The sequence below is a fragment of the Lagenorhynchus albirostris genome, chromosome 10 (assembly GCF_949774975.1).
Source record: "Lagenorhynchus albirostris chromosome 10, mLagAlb1.1, whole genome shotgun sequence".
Taxonomy (NCBI): Eukaryota; Metazoa; Chordata; class Mammalia; order Artiodactyla; family Delphinidae; genus Lagenorhynchus; species Lagenorhynchus albirostris.
In genome coordinates, this window is record NC_083104.1 from 83,139,983 (window position 1) to 83,160,540 (window position 20,558).

Below are 20,558 nucleotides of genomic sequence, written 5' to 3' on the forward strand. Positions count from 1 at the left end.
GTACAGTTTTGAGACTCTATTGATATTTTTGAGGCTTTACTAAGTGTCACATACTGGACTACTTAATTGAAAAAAAAATTTTTTTAATAAAGTCATGGCAATTGTCCTTGATAAGCAAACTAGTAGGAAGACAGTTGTATGTGTAAATACATCGTTTTTACAATGAGATAAATGTGAATTTAATATTACAAATTATCTATTAGTAAGAAGAAATAAATTAGCAGATTTTTTTTCTGGGCCATGAAGTATGAGTAGGCGTCTGTCACATGGACAAGAGGAAGATGAGCATTATTTGTGGAGAAAAGAGCTTAAGAGGTCTTTTTTATTTGCACTGGCAAATCTCTTTTCTGACCTCAGATCTTTACATTCCTTTAGTGAAAGAAACTGCAAGACAAAACAAAACTCTCTTGCTAATGTTGCTCATTTCCCAGAGCTGAAATTTAACCTTTATTTTGCCAAAATGAATAAATTAAATCAATACAGCAAACTTTCACCCTAAGCAGTGAGAATGGGGTAAGACAAAAGAGTGCTGTAAAGGAAGCAGAGACCTCCACGAAACCACAGGCGGAAAAATTATGTGAGAGTTACAATCTCTTCAGTCAGCAGCTGAGCTGGGTGCTAAATAAACAAGCAATGAAGATGCAGTCCCTGTCTCCCCCAAGGAGCTTATGACCCAATAAATGAGAGTGAATTAAGATAAGACTGAACTAATACATCAAGTGCCTGGCACAGGAGAGCGTGAGATCCAAACTGTGGAGGTGGAGCTCTCATCACATCCTGAGGACAGACAAGTGATCTCCAATGGAAGAAGTAGAAGCAAATGAAAAGGAGGAGCAAAGAAGTTTCAGGGCAGAAGAGGAGTATTTGCCATAGGAGGAGGCCTTCGGGAACACTGACTGTGAGCACAGTAATATTGAGAGATATTAAGGAGGTAAGATAGAACTGAGAAGACTCAGGAACAGATAAATATGGGGAGTGTGGAGAAGCCGGGAATCAAAAATGATTCTCTGCTACAGAGATCAGCACAGTGTTAAGCTAAGTAAAAGAAATCTAACACAAATGGCTACAAACGGTATCATTTTATTTACATGAGATTCTAGAAAAGGACATATTATAGTGATAGAAAGCAGATCACTGGTGGCCAGAGGCAGGAGTGTAGGGAGATGATGGACTACCAAAGAGCAGGAGGAAACTTTTTAGGGGAAAGGTGCTGTTCTCCATGTTAAATGCAGTGCTATGTGTACAATGGTATATAACTATTGTGGTAGGCAAATGAGAGCTCCCCAAAAGAGGTCCACACCATAGTCCCCAGAACCTGTGAATGTGCTTCCTTACATGGCAAAAGGGTCTTTGCAGATGTGATTAAGGTAAGGATCTTAAAACAAGGAGGTTACCCCGGATTATCCAAGTGGGCTTGATATAATCATAGGGTCCTTAAAGATAGGAGAGAGAAGCATAAGAAGATGAGAGTCAGAGAAGATGTGACAGCAGAAGCAGAGATCAGAGTGATGCAGTTGCTGGCTTTGAAGATGAATGGGGCCAATGGCCAAGGAATGTGGGCAGCCTCTAGAAGCTAGAAAAAGCAAGAAAAGAATTCTCTGTGAGAATTTTCAGGAGGAACACAGACCTGCCAACAGCTTGATTTTAGTCGAGTGAGAGCCATTTTGGACTTCTGACCTACAGAACTGCAAGACAATAATTTTGTGCTAAGCCACTAAGTTTGTGCTAATTTGTTACAGCAGCAATAGGAAATTAATACAATTATCAAAATTAATCAAACTGTACACTTAAAATGGGTGAATCTTATTGTACACACATGTCTTACTAAAGCGTCAGGATGAATGTCATTTTCCCAAACAAGGCCGTTTATTTTCTGATGAAATTAGGAAGAGATACATACATAGCCACCTATGTTTCATTGCTGGGGGAAATTTTTTTCTGTTCCCCAGTCTGGTTTATGTAAAGTAGGCGGTGGAGCCTGACTCAAAGCACATGTATATTTCAAAGATGGAGTTCAGCAACCTCACTGCAAATCTTGTGGAACTCAAAGCTAAGATGCCTGACAGCAGCTTCCGCAAATCCGTGAGCCCCGGGTGACAGCTGTACGAAATTGCAGAGCACAAGACCCAGGTTTTCCTCCTCCTTGCTCAGTCCCCAAGGATCTGAGAAATGGTTTTTTAAAAGGAGCGAGGAAAGGGTGAGGGAGACTCATCTGAGGCTGTACAACCTGACTTTAAATTCTCCTGATTGAGGAGAATCGAATTTGCTTGAATATGTTCAATTTACCTCCTTTTGGCTTGTGATTCCTTCCTATGTTTGAAAAATGACCAAATAGCCTCCTTAATCATGGAATATCTGCATTCTCACCATGGAAAATGTAATAACCTCTTTTTAGCTTTTTCTTTAAAGAAGAGGGACAGAAAGCAGTAGAATGAAAAGAGACTGAAATCGTGAAAGGCAGAAAACATGCTCCAGGTGAGGCTCGAACTCACAACCTCGGCATCACCCGCACATATACTGCTGTATAAGTACCGCGCGCTAACCGATTGCGCCACTGGAGCATGCTTTCTTTGCATTTTCGGTGCGCACTCTACAGAGTCATGAGCGACGGGAGCGCTCGGTCCCCGAGACAAGCTGGAGCTGGAGCGCGCGACACTGCTAGGGACCCTCTTCGCCCCTACCCTCCTCCACCGCGGCTACCCTGGCGAATAAAACACGCTTTGTTCGAGACGCTTTCATCTTTCGCGGAGGCGTGTATGTGATCCTTCCTCTACGCCAGCGGAAATCAGCATTTCCCCGGGATCCGGGGGTGCTCCTTTTAGAAGCCCCGAGAGAAGGCTGAGGAGAAAGAGCGAGCGGACTCTAGCTCTTCCTCGCCTTGACCCCAATAAGGGAACGATATCCATGCAAGACAAGGGCTATTTGGCTGAGGCAGAGCATCACCGCGCACCGCCTGGCTGGTCCGTGATGCTTCCTACCAGATGGAGGACGCCGAGAAGCCGAGACAGCCCAGCCCTCGCTCCGCAAGTCTCCCAGCACCCGCCGCGCTCCTGGAGGGACTACCCGCCTCGCTGTCCAGCACCTCCAGGCTGCGCCTCCCGGTTCCCCCAAATCCTCCCCGAGCCTGCCTGAAAACCGCATTCGAAGTCATACAGCCAGCTGGTCCGGCATCTCTTGCGGGAAAAGCCAGAGTGGTAACCGCTCCTTTGTGGCGCGTGTTACAGAAATCAAGGCGGTGTCCACCACCCCTAATCCCACCCTGCTCCTCCACCTGTTTTGACCTTCTTTAGAGGTTCATTGCAGATAGTTTGCCTCTGCGATCTAATGCCCACCCAGTATCCTCGTTTCCTGCCTGGGGCATCTAATTATAAAGGCTAGTTTTGTTTATTTGTGTGTTTGCTTGCTTGGTTTTGGCGTGGGGAAATCGCAGCTGTCACATACACACGAGATATGAAGCTTTTTGGCTTTTATGGAATAATTCCTGTCAGAGAAAAGGAGAATTGTGTAAAGAAGGGAATAGTCTATTCCTGACCACCGAGTACTTAACAAACAGGACAGAGAGTAATAGACCAGTGAGCAAATTTCTCCATACTGACGAATGAAGGGATGTGAGGGCAGAAGTGTTTCCACATCTTGGTGTCTATTGCATTACTGAATTGGGATCTTTACATACACCTTAAAGTGAGAAGCAGTGAGAAGCGATATAGACTCTTTAGTAATGACCATCTCACCACACGATCTCCTCCTACATTCCCACCACACAGTCCTAGAGAGAGACCGAGATCTGCCTGAACTTCTAGAGGTCATCCATCTAAATAACAATAGCAGCCACTAGTTGGATCGAGCTTATCACGGGCCAGACACTGTTCTGAGTGATTTATATAAACCTCATAAGAGCACTCATGGTGCTGTGTTCCAAGTCTGGATCCAGGTAAGAAGAACCAGTATCTAGGGAATTACTGTTCTTAAGAGATGAAAACTTACAAGACTCACAGTATGTCACTGGATATTAAACTGACTTTCATTAACACAAAATAGGCATTATAATGGAGAAAAATGTTGATAGAAAGCTAAGTGCTTTTAATTGTTAATATTAACACACACACACACACACACACACACACACACACACACATTCTGATCTCTGCCTACTCTTCCATGGAAGGCCAGCCTGTATGGACCACAGCATGGGCTCCCCTGTCCTGTGACTTCAGCTTTGAGTTTCATTTGTGGGAGCACTTAGCAGGAAACCAGAATGAGAGAAGACAGAGAGGTTGGAGTATTTATTTCTCTGGATCCCTTTCTCTGGGTCAACTTCGTTCATCAAAGTGGACATTTCCTTCAAGCTCCAGATAAATACCAGAAGTGAAATTGCTGGATCATATGGTAGTTCTATCTTTAATTTTTTAAGAAGCCTCCATGCTGTTTTCCATAGTGACTACACCAATTTACATTTCCACCAAGAGTGCAGAAGGGTTCCCTTTTTTTCACATCTTCACCAACATTTGTAATTTCTTGTCTTTTTGATAATAGCTCCATCTTTTAATTGGGGTATTTAGACCATTAATATTCAGAGTGATTATTGATATAGTTAGATTAATATTTACGAATTCATTATTGCTTTCTATTTGTTGCCCTTGTTCTTTTTTCCTACGTTTGTCATCTTACACTTTTTCTGACTTTTGAGGTTTTAATTGAGCATTTATATGATCTATTTTCTCTCCTGTCAGCATATCAGTTATACTTCTTTTACATTTTTTTAGTGGTTGCCCTAGAGTTTGCAATATACATTTGCAGCTAATCCAAGTTTACTTTCAAATAACACTATACCACATCATGAATAGTGTGAGTACCTTATAATAACAAAATAATCCCAATTCGTCTCTCCTGTACCTTGTATCATTGCTGTCATTCATGTCACATATATGTAAACATACATAAGCAAATACATATACATATGATATACAAATAAGCATACATGAGCAAATACTTTGTTTACACTATTATTTTGAACAAACTGTTATATGGCACATCAGTTAAGAATAAGAAAAATACAGGGTTTTATTTTACCTTCATGTATTCCTTCTTCAGTACTCTTTCTTTGTCTATGTAGACCTGAGTTTCTGACCTATATTTTTTCCTTCTCTCTTAAGAAGTTCTTTTAGCATTTTTTTGCAAGGCAAGTCTACTAGCAACAAATCCCCTAAATTTTTGTTGGTCTTTTTTAAATTTATTGGCTATATTGTCTTCGTTGCTGCATGCGAGCTTTCTCTAGTTGTGGCGAGCGTGGGCTACTCTTCGCTGTGGTGCACGGACTTCTCATTGTGATGGCTTCTCTTGTGGAGCACGGGCTCTAGTCACGCGGGTTTCAGTAGTTGTGGCACATGGGCTCATTAGTTGTGGCTTGCGGGCTCTAGAGCACAGGCTCAGTAGTTGTGGCTCACGGGCTTAGTTGCTCTGTGCCATGTGGGATCTTCCCGGACCAGGGCTCAAACCTGTGTCACCTGCATGGGCAAGCGGATTCTTAACCCCTGCGCCATCAGCGAAACCCAGAAGTCTTTCTTTCTTGCTTGCTTCTGAAGGATAATTTTGCAGGGTACAGAATTCTGGGTTGGTGGGTTGTTTTCTCTCAACACTTTATATATTTCACTTCATTCTCTTCTTGCTTGCACGGTTTCTGAGGAGAAGTTGGATGTAATTCTTATCTCTGTTCCTCTATGGGTAGGGTGTTTTATTCTCTGGCTTCTTTCAGGACTTCTTCTTTATCTTTGATTTTCTGTAGTTTAAGAATGATATACCTACTTGTAGTCTCCTTGTTATGTATTCTTGGTGTTCTCTGAGCTTCCTCAACCTGTGGTTTGGTGTCTGACATTAATTTTAGGGAAAGCCTCAGTCATTATTGTTTCAAACATTTCTTCTGTTTCTTTTTCTCTTCTCTTTCTGGTATTGCCATTACTTATATATTACACCTTTTGTAGTTGTCCTACAGTCCTTGAATACTCTGTTCTGTTTTATTCAGCCTTTATTCTCTTTGCTCTTTCAGTTTTTGAGGTTTCTATTGATATATCCTCTAGCTCAGAGATTCTTTCCTCAGCTGTGTGCAGTCTACTTAAAAGTCATTGAAGGCATTCTATATTTCCATTATAGTGTTTTTTGGTCTCTAGCATTTCTCTTCTTCCTTCCTTCCTCCCTCCCTCCCTCCCTTTCTCTCTCTCTTTCTCTTTCTTTCTTTCAATTTCCATCTCTTTGCTTACATTGTCCTTCTGTTCTTGCATGCTGTTTACTTTATGCATTGGCCCCCTTAGAATATTAATCATAGTTGTTTTGCATTCCTGGTCTGATCATTCCAACATTCCTGCTATGGTGCTTGCTCTGTCTTTTCAAGTGTCTTTTTTTGGTTTTTGGTTTTTGCCTTCTGGTATGCCTTGTAATTTTTTCTTGATAGCCAGACATAATGTGCTGAGTAAAAGGGACTGCTGTAAATAGACCTTTAGTAATGTGGTGGCGAGGTGTGGGGGGCAGGGAAGTGTTCTATGGTCATATGATTAGGTCAGTGACCTTTTAGTGAGTCTATGCATCTGGACTGTGAACTTCACAAAATTTCTGGTTTTTTCTCCCCCCACCGCAACCCCGGCCCTTAGATGGGATAGGATGATTAGATTGGGCTGACGTTGGGCATTTTCCTTCTCCCATATAGAAGGCTAGAACTGACTGAAATAGAGTATTTCCCCTCCCCCAAGTCAATATGGCTCTGCTAATACCCCATCAGGTTAGGCTCTGGTTAACTAGTTTCTCCCGAGAGCAGGCCTTTTATAGATGGACAGAGTCTTCTGGTGTATTTCAAAATAGTTCTTCTTTTTTTTTTCCTCTGCCAGTATTATGAAAAAAATTTTCTCCAATATTTACTGTGAGAACTTGGTTGAACTCCTGGTGGTAAATCTCACAATATTGTTAGGGCCCCCTGTGACTGAGTTCCCCTGGAGTTTTTAACTCTCAGAGTTGTCCACATTGAGCCTCCAGAAATTCATAAATTACAGTTCAGGTTTTCTTCCCAGTGCTCGTTCCCCAGCAGTTTCTGGCCATGGGTCTCTGCTTGGTAGGTTTGTGACTCGTATTCACCAGTTTGTCTCTCCAATCTTGCCAGTAGGGGTTTGCCCTGTATTCTCCTCTCTCTTAAGGATTCAAGAAGAGTTGTTGGTTTTTAGTCTGTTCAGCTTTTTAATTGTTGCTAGGACAGTGCAGAGACTTCCAAGCTGTTTACCTGAGGAACTGGAAACCATGTGTTGCGTTTTTAAAATTACTGAATACAGTGCCACATAATTAACAGCTTTTTACCAGTGTGTGCCAAAATCAAGGTCCCTGAAGTTCAGTGGATAAACTGCAAATATTATAGACATTAACACTGTAAAGTTATTACAAAGATGGTTTTAATTTTCCGTATTGTTTCCTTTTAACACCAGGCTAAATAATTTCCTGATAATGTCATCTGTCTACAGAGTGCATGCAGGTTTGGAAATGTGGCATTCACTCATTCATTTTTTAAAAATGTATTCACACATATTTGAATGCCAACTTGCTGTGGTGATACAGCTCTAAACAAGGCTTGGTTTCTACTATCAATAAGTGTCACTTTGGAAGAAAAAGAGAAAAAAATACATCAATTATTTAGTAGATATTATCCAATATATGCTATAATAAAGGTGTACAAATGGTGCTATGACAAGACACCTCTCACCTAGATTGAAGGTAAAGTGATACATGAGCTGAATTCTGAAAGATGAGTAGGGCTTAGCTAGAAGAAGGGATGGTGGCATATTTCGAGCAGAGAGAGTGGTATTCATGAAGCTATGAAAAGCATAAAAAACTCCGAAGACTGAGGAACAACCAGAGTCCTCAGTTGCAAGAAACAGACAGCTACTCTGGTTGATTTTAATAAAAATGAATCATCTGTGCCTGTCCTGCATCTTTAGCAATTTACAATAAAATTTTCAAACATGATACAATATAAAGTGTGTTGGATTGTTTCAAGAATCCAAAGTACTTTTTGAGGAATGTATCTGTGACTTTGGGGTATTATTATATTATTAATTATTTAATACAAATGTGGTATATGGAAATTCCATCATTTTAATCTTTGATATAGATTCTTGATTTTAGCAATTTATGTTAGCCATTCAGAAGTGATCGGGGTTTGCTTTTGCAGACAGCTAATTCCAATAATGAGATCATAAATTGAGACCGGGAAGATGAGCTGCTTCCTACTTAGATTGAATCTTCATCAGCACTGTGTTACTTTCTTTGTTCTTCTCTATAAACTGACCTTGGTTCCTTGGCTTTCAGGTAACTTTTATGCCTCCTAAGGTGTTTGCAAACTCACCACACTCTGGTTACATTTCTTCAGTTCGGCTTAATTCAATAGTTACTGAGCACCCGCTAGGTTCCACACTCTGCAAGGCTCTGAGATACAATGTCAAACAAGATATGGCTCCTGCATTCAGGGGAGCTTAAAGTCCATTAGGTAAGTATGATAAAATCGATAATTACAATATCTCTTTAGGCCTATAGCACCCAAGTTAGTCAGGACTGTACATTGCAATTTATTGAATCCCAATAAAAATTACTGATAGTTTATGAGCTTATATTGGTATTAATTGTATTGGTGGTACTTCGAGTAAGGTTTTCATACCTGAATTTCAGGTATCATCAAGAACTCAGATAGCACAGCAGCTTTATTTCTGTTATGTAATTCCTTTTTTTACTTGAAAAGGTCCATTTTTTGTTCTAGGTTTTGGTGTCAAGGATAACCGAAACTCACCCCTTAGAAATACATCTCTTAATTAAAGTCTGCGCGAGATGGAAAACTAACTCTTCCAAGGCCCCGGTGAGATTCGAACTCACGACCCCTGGTTTACGAGACCAGTGCTCTAACCCCTGAGCTACGGAGCCCGGGTTAATAAAGTTTCCACTCCTTTTCCTAAAGCAGATTATAGGCTGAGATCTTTAGGTTTTTCTTTTGATTGGTTTCTAGAAAATTTGACGCTCTGCCCTCATCCCCTTTTCGATTTTCTGGGCTGTGGTCAAACAAATTCCCTCACTCTGCTAGTTTTAATATCCCGTTCGATTCGCTTTTGTCAAAGGAAGTACAAGACCCTTAAATCACCTCTGAGAGTTTTGTTTGAATCCAGAGCCTCCGAGGGTCAGAGGTTGCAAGTTGACGGGAGTGGGGAATAAACAGCTAGCCCATCTGCCAAGATGCGGAGGTTGGGGTGAGAACTACTGGGCCACGTGATTTTAGTTACAGCCACGCCCGGTGCTCTGCAGTACCTTTCGCACCGATTGAAGCCCAGATATTCCAGACTTCAGTTCTTAGAGCCTTGGGGGAAAGCAGGCAAGATCTGTCTCAAATTCCCTGATATCAGCTATCAGAAGAGAGACTGAGGGGTGAGGGTAATGATGAGGCCAGCAGGAAGAAGGAAATGGAGCGACCTCCCGGGAACAGAAGCCGAGGAGAGGCTCTGCCTTTTGTAGCCTAGTCCTTGAGGCTGGAATACGTTTTGGAGCCTCAATCCGGGGCGTAAAGAAAGGGCCATGTTTCTCCTCCACCGCGCGTCGCTGAAATCCAAATAGAAAAGTTCTGTCCAAAGGAGCTGTGGCAAAGATACCAGAAAATTGTTAATTTCCACCCGGGTAAAGGGGCTGTGAGGGTCACCAAAAAAAAAAAAAAAAATCTGTATAGCGACTCAGCTCACACAAGCAACAACCATAATGTACACAGAGCCGGTAAAGAAGAAAACTCAACCACAAATCCTAGGTCTCCTGTCCCAAGTCAGAGGCCCTGTGCACCTGAAACAAAGCAAGGACTGTTTTCCTGTCTACTTTCAGGATTTGATAGCTGGCTAATAAAGAAACAATGGCTCTTAATTACAAACAAAAAGCAAAACCAAAACACCTCGACTACTGACAAATACAAGTAACATTAAAACAACTCAGCAAAATAAGATTTATTGGTGGAGAAGTGGGGAATCCAGTCTCTGTGCATCTGTCCCAACCTGGAATACAGTTCTCCCATAATCCAGAGGAGAGGCTGCAGTCTCTGAAACGCCAGCCCGCCAGCTCTCTAAAAGGTCTCCCAGGGTAAAAAATAACACACTCCACCTCCCACTCACCAAAGTCATATACAGGCAAAACAATGCCCTTGTGACCTGGAGCGTCATAAATGCAAATAATAGGGAAACGCAGCAAAAAAAGAAATGGGCGTATTAAAGAAGTTGAGAGTGAGGGGAGTGAAAGAAATGTGAGGTCAATTTTATCACTACTACTCATCAGCGCTTCCTAAACGTCTCTGGACTCAAGGTCTGCCTCCTGCCTTCCAGAGGAGCCAGTTTGCTCAGATTCTCCAAAATCCTAAACTTGCCTGTGCAGAAGGGCCTGTCACCGGAAGCCCCTCTTCATCTCCTGAGTATCAGAGAAGAAGGGGATGCAGGCTCAAGAGAGATCATAAAGTCCCAACAAACCTGTGATTTGCAGTTTTCTCAGATTTCATCCTGTATTTAGGTTATAGTGTTCACCTCTGGTTTTCTTGCACCTAAAGAAATGTATAACCTCGATGAAATACGGCGAGACGGGCAACAGGAAGAAACTGTCCTCAGGACTTTTCAGTAACATTCTCCTCAAGGTCTTTCTAGTTTCTGTCTGCTGCCCGGGCCCAAAGTCACATGCTTTAGGGTTTGTTCCCATTTTCAGGTAACAAAATGTCCATTACCCAGTACTCATCATGAATGTATTGTCTCTCAGTCCCAAATTCACCCTTTTTGCCTTCCTTGTGGAAATAGATATGAATCCTTTAAATAGTTTTCTTTTGCCAATCGGCACTGAAACTCTGCAGGTAGAGGATGGTGGAGAATCATTGCAGGAGGAAGGGGGTTTTGCATCCTGGTTCCCACGCACTACTTGGACTGCTGCTTCCCCAGGGCCTTGCTGCTACACCAGGCATGGCTTTCCCCTGCTTCATGATCCAGCAGCAACCAGCAGCCACCAACTTCCCCTGGCCAGCGTCCCCCTTGAGTGTTTTATAGTGGAGTGCGCTCAGTGAGAGACCTCTCCAAGAAGAGCTTTCCAAGAAACGCTGGAAGATGGATCTCCAGCCAGTTCCAGAGGGCACAGTTCTGCCGGCACAACCCGAGAGCAATTTCTCCACCCTTCAGTGAGCCATGTCCGTGCCTTCCCCATCGAGGTCTGGATCTTAGCTAGGGGTGGGGTGAAGGGTAGAGGGCTCTTCCTTCTGTGCTTTGGCTCAGCTGTAGGTGAGGGGCACTTCCTAAGCTGTTTTCAGCCCTAAGGGTAGTGACTGCTCCTTAGATTTGCTGTTCCTTTATTCGTCAGTGTTGTCTTTACTTTTTTACTAGCCAATTCCTTGTTTCTCCAACACCTTCTTTAGGTAATAATTCTCTGTATTAAACTTTCCCTGTTCATTATAAGAGAAATACTTTCTGGAGATGTAATGTACAACATGACAACTGTAGTTAACAACAATGGATTGTATATTTGAAAGTTGCTAAGAGAGTAGATCTCAAAAGTTCTCATCACAAGGAAAGAACGTTGTAACTATGTGAGCTGATAGTTGTTAACTAAACTTATTATGGTATCATTTTGCAATATATACATATGTCAAATCATTACGTTGTACACCTTAAACTTACACAATGTTATATGTCAAATATATCTCAATAAAACGGAAAAATAAATAAATAAACAACTTTTCCTGCCAAGTTATTTGTTCCTCTCTCCTCATTGGACCAAGACTGATCCATACCTAACTACTGTCACGTAACAAATCATACTAAAATTAAACGGCTTAATTTATCACCTGTCATTTATTCGTTCTCACAGATTTGTTGGTTTTCACAGAGTTTGGGCAGAGCACAATGAGGACAGCTTGCCTCTGCTCCGTGATTTCTGGAAACTCAAGTGGAAAACTCTAAGACCAGGGGCAGGAAATCATCTGAAGGATGGGTTACTCAAATGTATGGCTGCTGATGTGCGTGTGCGCTGAGGCCTCAGTTATTTTCCATGTGGTCCCTCCCTGCGGCTTAGTTTGGGCTTCCTCACAGTGTGGTGGCTGGGTTCCGGGGACAGATGTCTTGAGAGAAAACTATTGGAAGCTTCTATCAGCTTTTATGACCTAGCTTTGGAAGTCATAGAGTATCTCTTCCATCGTAGTCACAGGCCTATCCAGATTCAAGGGGAGGGAACAGAGACCCCCACAACCTCTGGAAGGAAATGTGTCAAAATTGCATTCAAAGGAAAACACATGGCATGAGATACAGCTGTATGGCCATCTTTGGAAAATACAATTTACTACAGGTTTTTTATGACTGAACTCTAACCACTTAGAAGCCTCTATCTCCTCAGATTTCACTTATCCAATGTCCCCTGGACTTGTAATGAAAATTTTGAGACATTAAAATAAATTAATATTAAACAGGTGCCTAGGAAACATACTACCCAGCAGTTCATGGAATATTGACTGTACTGGGCCCTGCAAAAATCAGTCTATAAAGAAAATTGAATTAAGGCATATCTCAGTTGCAATTTCATGTTTACATTATATTTTGATAATATCCATTTTCAAGTATTCCAAATATTTTAAACCTGTATTCAGATGTTTTCATCTACAAAAAAATATACAAATAGACTTCAAGAGTATATAGGAATATACCTATGCTTCAAGGTATAGGAAGCATTAGTGCAAAAATTCAACATATGTATATATTAAAATACAAACTGTCAATTTTGCATACTTTGTAATTGTACTGTTAGTATAGTGAAAAAATAGTCACAATAAAAAGATTAAAACCTACAAGCAATAAACTTATTTTTTAAAAAGAGATGCTTCCCATTTAGTTTTAGGGTAATAGATGAGGTAATTACAAATTAAAAAGTGATAGCTCTCAAATTTAAGTGTCCTATAGATTTAGATTTTACAGCCTAATTATAGAAACTTGATGATACTCCTACTTATCGGAATTTTAGATTTCTTCTCTCCTTTAATCCTAGAATAATCATTGCAACAAAGATATTTCTTCTCTTTTTTTTTCTTTTTGTCCGCCCCCCACTTTGGCTATTTCATTTTCAGTCACTTAAACATATTTTTTTCAACATTATGTTTCAGAATAGCTGCGGTCACCCAAGATGGGTAATATTTATTGGAAAGCATCTGAGAGCTCTAGAGAGAAGAAAGGCAGGATTATTACTGTAGAGCACAAGCAACCCTGAAGGTCAGGAGACGGTGATGGGTGGAATGAATGATGTAAGTATGGCTTCAGGAGATAAAATCACAGTTTGGATGGGTTGAGAACAAGGGGACTGACCCTCTCTTGTCCAGAGCAGTGGGGTTGACCATTTATTCACTTTAAGTTTCCACCGATCCTGGGGCAGCATCGAACTGGACCTGCTGGATAAAGGTTTGAATCACAAAGAACACAGTGACCTGGGATCCAGATCACATGTGGGGGTCGGGGCCGTAGGAGGAGATTCGTGTGAGGCGCGGGACGCTGGTCTGGCGGGCGGCGGAGCGGAAAGCAGGAGACTGGGCTGGGAGTACTGGGGAAGGGGGAGGGGCGAGGAGGGAGTGTCGCTCAGTACCCTGCCACCCCGTCTCCAAGGCAGAAAGAATTATTCAGGTCCTCGCTAACGCTCGTACCTCCTACCTCTCTCTGTTTCTCAGTCTCTGAACTCAGAACTAGTCCGACAAATTTTCAGAAGCTTTCTTCTGGGACGCAGCTAGGCGCTAACCTCTCAGAGTCTGCAGTATACACTTCCAAATAGAACGACGTGTCAGGATGGCCGAGTGGTCTAAGGCGCCAGACTCAAGCATCTGCTTCTCATCATTGAGGTTTCTGGTCTCCGAATGGAGGCGTGGGTTCAAATCCCACTTCTGACACATTCCTATTTTGTTTCACTTGCCACGTTCAGGTCAAAAGTTTCACCTTGGATAGCTCATAATAACTCAACCCTCAGCACCGCAAATATTTCCCACCCTGAAGGGCACTCGAAAATGAGAATTCCCCAGTTTGAGAATCTTAGGATACTTTCAGAGCTATATGGGGGCAACCTCCAGCGCTGCCTTCTGTGAGATCCCTCTTCCGAGGAAAAAACTACCATAACAACTTGTGGTCTTTTCCTTAGTGGATCAACGGACCGGTCATCCACACTTGGACCTTGGGTCTTTACTGTGGGAAGAATTACTGAAACCTTCACTGCTTTTCTGCACACAGAAAGGAATCTGTTATAAAGTTCTAACAAAAAGTTTCCTTTGTCACCTTCTTATATCACGTCTAAAATCTAAGAGGGAAAGTCCCTCAAGATTATGACGCTGCTGAAAACATTTTTTGGTTATCAATAGCCAAAAAATGTTCATACTATTAAAATTAAGTAAATTGATAGCTCATTTTGAGATTTCTTTTCAGAATGATGTGATCTAGATGTCTTGTCTTTCATTTTATAAAGTAAAAAATGCCTTTTATGAAGTTCTACATAGGCTAAGTAAGATCTTGGTCTTAAAATTAAGATCTTAGACTTCTGCAGCTTTGACATTAAATGAGTTTTTCTTCCTGTATAGCTTTGAAATCACTACACAGCAATTTTTCTCCTAGAAATGTATCTCAGTGAAATTCCAGCTCAGCTCCATGCTTGGCCTTACCTAGTGTAGCATTTTGCAGTACCAGATTGTTAGAGGCAACCTAGATGCCCATCAGGTGTACAGCAGTGACCACCCATGGATTTCATACTATGTAGTAGTTGTACATAGAAGCAGATGTAAATGTAGCAAGACAATAGATTTTTCAAACTGCGTTGAGTAAAAGAAAAAATATCAGGATGAACAGTGCCAATGAAAATTAAAATCACACAAAGCAACAGCATTTTTTTGAGGGTAGTTTCTTTTCTAAAGAACATTAACAACTTTAGAGAGGATCTATATGTTGCGGGGAGAGGAAAGGGATGGATACAGGCCATGAAACAAAGTAGAACTGAGAGTGACCTTTCACGGACCAATAACACAAATGAGCCCTGGACAACCAAGTGTGATTAACTTACCTTTTGAACCCAAAGCCTCTCTTTCCCTTCCATCATTAAATTCCACTTTTTTACACTCTACAGATTCCTAAGCACGCACCACTCTTTTCTGCTCTGCATTTCCCCTGCAATCATGAAATTCTAAATTATTTTTCTCCATTCTCCATTTTCATCTTTTTCAACCATTGTTTCGAGTTGGGACTGTTTATTTTCCTGTTACTGGCTTTATTTTGTATTTCAAAGCATTCCTACTGTATTTTGGACTAGACAGAGAAACCTAAAAAGTATTGATAAAATAAAAAATAATTTTACAATGTTTACTTCTCTTTATAAGGTACCCAGCACCTGCTCAAGATGGTGAGTACTGAGCTCTGAGGATCCTTCTAGCCAGGAAATTGTTACAGAGCTTGATTTAAAAAAAAAACAAAAACAAAAAACAACTTAGGAGACAATGTTCTGAGTACTTGCCACTTTCCCCAACGTGTCGTTTCTTAAATATTTAACTTGGGAGATGGTAAAATAAGGCATTGTGATGTTGTTTTTAAATGTAAAAGGCAAAACCAGAAACTGTATATACTTACTCATTTGTATATTTTTCTCATTAATACAAAAATACAAAGACTGCAAATTGATTTTAACAATTGTATGATTGTTTCCATTTTGTTTCTTTCAATTCCTCTCTACGGGGAAAAGCTGTGAATTTTCCAATAATTTCTGCACTGGAAAAGTCTAGGACTTTGTGTGGGAGACCCTTAAGCTGAGCTACCACTAGAGAAAGTCTGGGTCCTTCTGGCTGGTGTGGTCATGCAGGAGATTGGCCTTTGATTTGCCAACAGCGAGGCAGCCAGTATAACGTTTTCCTCCTGCCCACAGCTAGTGGGTCTCTCCGGGAAAGGGAGGTCTTCCTGGTTACTTTGTATTTTTGTTTTGTTTTGTTTGTTTTTGAGTCAAGTTCCTGGGTTTCGTTAAGATCAACAGGCTGACATAGCAAGGCACGACCTTCTGCTGGAAATGCACTGCCGGCTTCTCTCGGGAAGAGAGGGTCATCATCGGTGGCGCTAAGATTTTTAAAATGTGCCCAGTACTCCATGTTCTCTAATTGGGAATTTTCATTTGTCAAAGGCTTGACTGTAGGTTCGGGAGACGCTGGTGGAGGGGTGTCTTTAGAGGCAGAAAGGGCCGAACTACGGAATAAGCGAGGATGATGCTCAAGTGCCAGGGGGAACCAAGGTGGAAGGGCAAGAGTGAGATTTTTAAAAGGCTGAAAGGTGAGTGTGCCTGCCGAGAACAAAAACTGAATCCTGTCAGAAGTGGGATTCGAACCCACGCCTCCATGCGGAGACCAGAAGCCCCAAGAGAGGGAAGACACAAGCTTGAGTCTGGCGCCTTAGACCACTCGGCCATCCTGACACGACAGCACCAGATCCTCAGCGGTAATAATTCTGTCAATGATCGAAGACTGTTCCATCCAGGAAGAAGAGGAACCAGTCGTTTTTAGAAATTACAGGAGCAAACCAAGCACTATCTGCAAAACCGAAAGACAGGAAAGGAGGAGTTTTACGGTGAGGACGTGCGCTGGGTGACAGAACTGATGCTGCTCTGAAAACCGGGAGCCCACATCACCTACTTTGAGTCTCTTTCTCTCACTCCACCCCTGCTGACCACGGTTACAAGACCGACCTTAAGGAGTAGGGGACTTGGGATATAGATTTTATTGGCCCATGTTTCAACTACCGGCTTTCAGGAGCTTTCCCCGCTGCTCACAGTATCACACAGTATTTTATCTTAAGTTTTTATTAGTGGAGACTGGGCCTGTGAGTGGGACTTAAAGATTCCCTGTACAATAGTATTTCCAGCATCTTAACAGTTCCTGCAAGGGTCCACTCCCTTCTCCTCTCTGCTCTTCTCTCCTCCCTTTCCTTCCGTTGCCATTTTTCTCTCCCTCTAATTTATCTTCCCTCTTCCATTCTTTCCACCTGCGTGAAAGAAGGGACGTGAAGTGAAGAAGCAGGACGTGGTTTATTATAGGACACATAATAAGAGAAATATAGAGCATGGAGGACTCAAATTAGGTCTTGGTCTTGGTTTAAAATCTCTACTGAGTTTTAAAAAATGTTTTTGTTGTTGTTAAAATCCCTCCTGCTTTGGTTAAAGAGAGAGGTTCATCCAATGTTTTCTTTCCATTCTGTCCCATAGTAGTCTTTAGTTAGTCTCCCAAATTAATAGCCTTCAGAAACTTTTCATTCCCTACAGAAAAACAACCCAAACACATATGTATGAACTGGCAAAACAGCTATTGAAAGATCCAATTTTGTGTGCACAATGATCAGGGGTGAGTTGTTTTCTTTTGCTTCATTTTTGGTCTTCATGCAGAGAACCTAAAATACAGTTTTAAAGGCAATGCAGGAAGAGTAGAAAACATGAGAATCTTGAATCAGATGTGTATGTTTGAATTCAAGCTTCATCACTTACAAAACTGTGATGTGTGATATTTTATATTATTGAGACCATCTGTGAACACTTCCTTCATCTGGAAATTTAGAGGGAAATCCCTACCTCAAGATTCTTGGGGGATTAAAAAGAATTTATGTAGGTACTTTCCGCAGCAAGCCATGTGACAAGGAGCAGTCATTGAAGAGACCATTCACCCTCGAGGTTCTACTTACAACCTCTGGCATTTATACAGTTTTGCGACAACCCAAATTCCCTGCTCCATTGCCTTTTCTGAACTATGGTGTCCTACCTCCCAAACACTTAGAAAATGTGCTCTGGGTTCTCCTTTTCTGCCCATTAATAATCTTTCAAACGTAACAGCTCCCCCTTTCCCTTGGTCATGTGCTCTGTCACTCAGCCCTCGACATCCCAGTCAGGAGTTCTCTCTCCCTCTTTTGAACCCCCCAAACATATTGGTGTTATCATTCAATGAAAAGCTGAAAACTTGACTTTCAAACCAATATAATATGAACACAGTGTCAAAGATTTCATATATCTCACTAATCAATGAGTAAGCTGTTAAAAATGCTTCAAAGGAGATTATGAAGAACAGACAACACACAATTTGAAAGGCTGAAATAAATGTGCTAACAGATGCAAAATTGGTTAATATTCTGTAGGGCCATAAAACTTAAGATTGGACTTATTTCTTCTATTGGGTAAAATTGTATCTCAACTGAGCAAAATCCTTTGTGTTGATGTAAACAAGAACCAGTTGCATTATTATCAATTTTCTGTGAGTTAACTTCTCCCACCATAGAGTTCCAGAATAGCCTAGTAAATAGAAAGTCAGTCAGAGATGCACACCCCTATAAAATCAGATAATTCCTACTTGGTCTACTAGACTAATGCCCAGTACGTCACTAACGCAAGGACCCAGTAAATTCTGTTGTTCATTTTACAATCTTGGACACATTTTCCTGACACATATGACAATTTATGGAAGTCGTCTAACAGTAAGCTAATTAGGAGAGTGTTAGTGGAAATGGAGACATGTTTGATCAGGTCCCTGAGTTCTGACTCTTGTCTTAGTTTACCTATTTGTAAAACTGAGGGGGTATAATATTTAATTACAGTGCTGTAGTCAGGTGGAACATTTTTAAATCTTTTATACTTTCCTTAGTTTACATGCTTTCTAATGGACTCTTGTGTTTCCAAGATGAATAAAAACAAATGTATTATCCTGCTTTTGTTTCCAATCTTTCTTCTATCCCTCCCCACTTGATTATTTAAAATATCAGGTGTATGTAACGTGAAGGGAATTCCAAATCAGCAGGGTCTCCAGAGGCAAGTGAATTTTGTTTCCCAAGCCCAATACAATGTGCAGCTCAATCAAAATGGTCAAAATCTGGCAAACCAGAGAAATAAAGACTCCACATTAGAGATTCCACAGTTTGATTAACTCCATATTAATCCCTTCCGGGAACTTTTTGAAGCTTTCACTTGTAAGGATGTCTTTTAGGGGAAAGAGCAATAAAAATACATTTTCCACAAACTGTATGTGTGCACTTGAAAGAGGTTGTTTTAAGAGCTCCTGAACAGAGAGACTGGGACAGCTTAGGCCATAAAGAAGATAGTCTGTGATGGCAGTATTTGCACAAAGTCATGGACTTTTCTCATAAGCTAGAAATCAATGGAATAAAGACTTCTGCAACTGAGTTCCACTTACTCAAAATAAGTTAGAAATTGGCTTGAAAAAAGAACAGTTTCTGAAATAAACATAAATGTGGAATTAGTATCTGCAAGTCTAAGTTATATTACTTGAAGCATCTTGGAACAGTAACCTTTTTTTTGTTTTTAAGTTTTGTAGGTCAGTGTTTCTCTCATTTTAATGAGCTTACAAATCACCTTGTGATCTGGTTAAATGCAGATTCTTATTCAGTACATTTAATATATGAAAGAATCACCTGGAGCAATTGTTAAAGCACAGATGCCTGGGCTCCACCCCCAGGGATACAGTCAACCCTCCCGTATCCCTAGGTTCTGAAATCCTTGAATTCAAACAACGGTGGTTCAAAAATATTAGGAAAAAATTTCCAGAAAGTTCCAGAAAGTTCCAGAAAGCAAATTTTGAGTTTGCCATGCACCAGCAGCTATTTACATAGCATTTACATTGTATTAGGTATTATAAGTAATCGAGAGATGATTTTAAGTGTACGGGAGGATGAGTGTAGGTTATATGCAAATAAAGTCATCCCTCAGTATCCTTGGGGGATTGGTTCCAGGACCCCTAAGGATACCAAAATCCGAGAATGCTTACGTTCCTTATATAAAATGGCATGGTATTTGCATATACACACCCTTCCATATATTAATACTTCAAATCATCTCTAGATTGCTCATAATACCTAATACAATGTAAATGTGTGTAAATAGTTGTAAATACAATGTAAATGCTATGTAAATAGTTAACAGCACTTGGCAAATTTCAATTTTGCTTTTTGGAACTTGCTGAAATTTTTTTTCAAATATTTTCGATCAGAATTTGGTGGAATTTGCAAATGTGAATGCAGGGATATGGAGAGCTGACTGTACTATGCAGAAACAATTTCCCTTCTCTTCTAGTTTTTTTTGGCTGGTCTAGTAACTAAAGTGACATAGGAAAGGTTAACAGGAGAAAAGCTGATTTAATTTCATACATACGGGAGCCCCAAAGATATGAGGCTCAGGGGCAAATTGGCGAATTGAGGCTTATGCCACCCTGAGCTCAGGAATGGGATAGGGGCCTGAGGCTTCAATGGGGAGGTGTGTAGTTCACAGGAGGATAAGAAGAGGAGGAGTTTGGTAATTAGAAATTTGCCCTGCCATGCAGATAGGTCTTTCAGATAGAAAAGTTACATCTGGTAATAGTTTTTTGTTGTTGTTTTTGTTGTTTTATTTGTTTGTTTGTTTTTTCTGGTACAGGCCCCCTATCAAAACTCTTTTGGGTAGTTATGGGAGAGGTAAAAAAATTTTTTTTCCTGAGTCACCTGGGTCTTGATTGACTTCAG

The 20,558-nt window shown here is 41.0% G+C and overlaps 4 non-coding genes across 4 annotated transcripts; 1 reads left to right on the plus strand and 3 right to left on the minus strand.

The window, feature by feature from the left end:
* Nucleotides 1-2,467: 2,467 nt before the first annotated feature.
* TRNAI-UAU (transfer RNA isoleucine (anticodon UAU)) lies at nt 2,468-2,561 on the minus strand. Its single transcript has 2 exons — nt 2,524-2,561; nt 2,468-2,503 (listed from the first exon to the last, which is right to left on the minus strand). It is a non-coding gene; the product is annotated as a tRNA-Ile (tRNA).
* Nucleotides 2,562-8,873: 6,312 nt separating this feature from the next.
* On the minus strand, nt 8,874-8,946 carry TRNAT-CGU (transfer RNA threonine (anticodon CGU)). The gene has a single exon. It is a non-coding gene; the product is annotated as a tRNA-Thr (tRNA).
* A 4,889-nt stretch (nt 8,947-13,835) lies between these two features.
* TRNAL-CAA (transfer RNA leucine (anticodon CAA)) lies at nt 13,836-13,942 on the plus strand. The gene is made up of 2 exons: nt 13,836-13,873; nt 13,897-13,942. It is a non-coding gene; the product is annotated as a tRNA-Leu (tRNA).
* A 2,435-nt stretch (nt 13,943-16,377) lies between these two features.
* On the minus strand, nt 16,378-16,485 carry TRNAL-CAA (transfer RNA leucine (anticodon CAA)). Its single transcript has 2 exons — nt 16,448-16,485; nt 16,378-16,423 (listed from the first exon to the last, which is right to left on the minus strand). It is a non-coding gene; the product is annotated as a tRNA-Leu (tRNA).
* Between the last annotated feature and the right edge of the window lie 4,073 nt (nt 16,486-20,558).